Source organism: Heptranchias perlo, chromosome 12 (genome assembly GCF_035084215.1).
Source record: "Heptranchias perlo isolate sHepPer1 chromosome 12, sHepPer1.hap1, whole genome shotgun sequence".
In the NCBI taxonomy this organism is placed as follows: Eukaryota; Metazoa; Chordata; class Chondrichthyes; order Hexanchiformes; family Hexanchidae; genus Heptranchias; species Heptranchias perlo.
The window spans coordinates 64,792,587-64,795,086 of NC_090336.1; the positions used below are offsets into that span (position 1 = coordinate 64,792,587).

The 2,500-nt window shown below is 55.9% G+C and overlaps 1 pseudogene; it reads left to right on the forward strand.

Moving 5' to 3' along the window:
• The first annotated feature begins 937 nt into the window (after nt 1-937).
• LOC137329252 (U2 spliceosomal RNA) lies at nt 938-1,054 on the forward strand (annotated as a pseudogene).
• The last annotated feature ends 1,446 nt before the right edge of the window (nt 1,055-2,500 follow it).

Sequence of the window (2,500 nt, forward strand, 5' to 3'; positions counted from 1 at the left end):
CGGTGGTGGTGAGGGTGGAGCTTTACGCTCAGGAGGGGAGATTTTCTTTCAGAGGTGCCAATTAATCTGCAGCAGAAAGTCATCCCCCCCCGACCGGGATTCGAAGCCCGGTCCTGACCACGAGACCACCGGGGAGAGTTGCCTCAAGTCCCTGAGGGACCTGGACACGAGGCCGAATACACACGCACGCCTGCTGCACTGGCAGCAGCGACCAACAGGGGGCTGACCGGCTGATCCTTCCCTTTCACAGGCAGGCTTTTGGCCCTCGCTCAAACGACAAAGGTGTTCAGAAGGAAGTCCTGGGGGGAAGGCAGGCAGGGAGGGACGGACACAGGGAAGTCCGCACAAAACAGGTCCCCTGGAACCTCTGACCCACAAAACCGGGTTCCTGGTGAAAGCAGTCCTGCCATTGACATGACAATGGACAGGGCCCGGCAGCTTGAGACACATCTTTCTTTCAATATGCAAGTTCTTTTTAAAAAAGTTTCCTTCCACAGCAGCTCTGAGTGAGAGAGAGAGAGAGAGAGAGAGAGAGACACTGACTCACTGACTGATACTGACACCGACACACACACACACACACACACACACACACACACACATATTATTTATTATTATTTTAAACGACAAAGCTGTTCAGAAGGAAGTCCTGGGGGGAAGGCAGGCAGGGAGGGACGGACACAGGGAAGTCCGCACAAAACAGGTCCCCTGGAACCTCTGACCCAGAAAAACGGGTTCCTGGTGAAAGCAGTCCTGCCATTGACATGACAATGGACAGGGCCCGGCAGCTTGAGACACATCTTTCTTTCAATATGCAAGTTCTTTTTAAAAAAGTTTCCTTCCACAGCAGCTCTGAGTGAGAGAGAGAGAGAGAGAGAGAGACACTGACTGACTGACTGATACTGACACCGACACACACACACACACACACACACATATTATTTATTATTATTTTTAATTGATTTTTAGAACTGGGAGATGGAATAGGGGCTTGCTCCGTCCACTCCACGCATCGACCCAGTATTGCAGTGTTTCTGGGAACGGTGCAGCTCCCCGTGGGGAGATATTCAAAAGGAAAATCAGCTCTTTCCCAGTGTCTGTGTGTGTGTGTGTGTGTGTGTGTGTGTGTGTGTGTATTATTACTGAGAATAAAGCTGATATCTCTCTCTCTCTCTCTCTCTCTCTCTCTCACACTCAGAGCTGCTGTGGAAGGAAACCGTTTTAAAAAGAACTTTCTCAGCTCAGTGGTATTTTTTTCTTCTCCAAGGCTGAGTGCCGCTCGCACGTAGCGATATAGTTCAAAGTGCAAAATAACTTGGCGTCGTTGACTTTAAACAAGCAGGGTCTGCTTCCAAATGAAAGCTGCGCTCCCGAACTGGACTGACTGACTGTCTGTCTGTCTGTCTGTCTGTTTGTCAAGGGGTGGAAAAGGCGGCGGTGGTGGTGAGGGTGGAGCTTTACGCTCAGGAGGGGAGACTTTCCTTCATGCCAATTAATCTGCAGCAGAATGTCATCCCCCCCGACCGGGATTCGAAGCCCGGTCCTGACCACGAGACCACCGGGGAGAGTTGCCTCAAGTCCCTGAGGGACCTGGACACGAGGCCGAGGACACACGCACGCCTGCTGCACTGGCAGCAGCGACCAACAGGGGGCTGACCGGCTGATCCTTCCCTTTCACAGGCAGGCTTTTGGCCCTCGCTCAAACGACAAAGGTGTTCAGAAGGAAGTCCTGGGGGGAAGGCAGGCAGGGAGGGACGGACACAGGGAAGTCCGCACAAAACAGGTCCCCTGGAACCTCTGACCCAGAAAACCGGGTTCCTGGTGAAAGCAGTCCTGCCCCGCCCTGCCATTAACATGACAATGGACAGGGCCCGGACCAGGCGCAGCGGACGGTAGCGAGCAGTCGGAGGGTGAAAATCCGCCAGTGGGTGAAAAGGAGAGCCGTGCGGTGAGAGGAGGCGGAAAGCGGTTCGCAGACTTTCGCTGTACCTCCGGCGGGCAGCGCCGCACCTCCGAGCGCTCGGTACCGTCCGCTGCGCCTCGTCCTGCCGCACGCGACGAGCCGTCCCCGGAGGAAATCGGCCTCGGCCTTCCTGAGATATCAGTCTCCAGGTGGGACAGAAAAACCGGGGGCCCCCGGCTCGCTTTCGGCGGCCCGCTAGTCGACTTCCCGTCGTGCGAACGCGATCCTTCCGGTACCCTTCGGTGCCCCTTGCCCGACTCTAGCTCCGGTGGTAAAGCGGAGTCGGTCGGTCTGACGGCCGCCGAGTTAGCAGGCGGAAAGCGGTTTGCAGCCTTTCGCTGTACCTCCGGCGGGCAGCGCCGCACCTCCGAGCGCACGGTACCGTCCGCTGCGCCTCGTCCTGCCGCACGCGACGAGCCGTCCCCGGAGGAAATCGGCCTCGGCCCTCCTGAGATATCAGCCTCCATACGGGCGTCACAAATCAGTGGATATGGTCAGCTGCAAAGCAGTGTCATTACAACCTTTCATAAACGACAG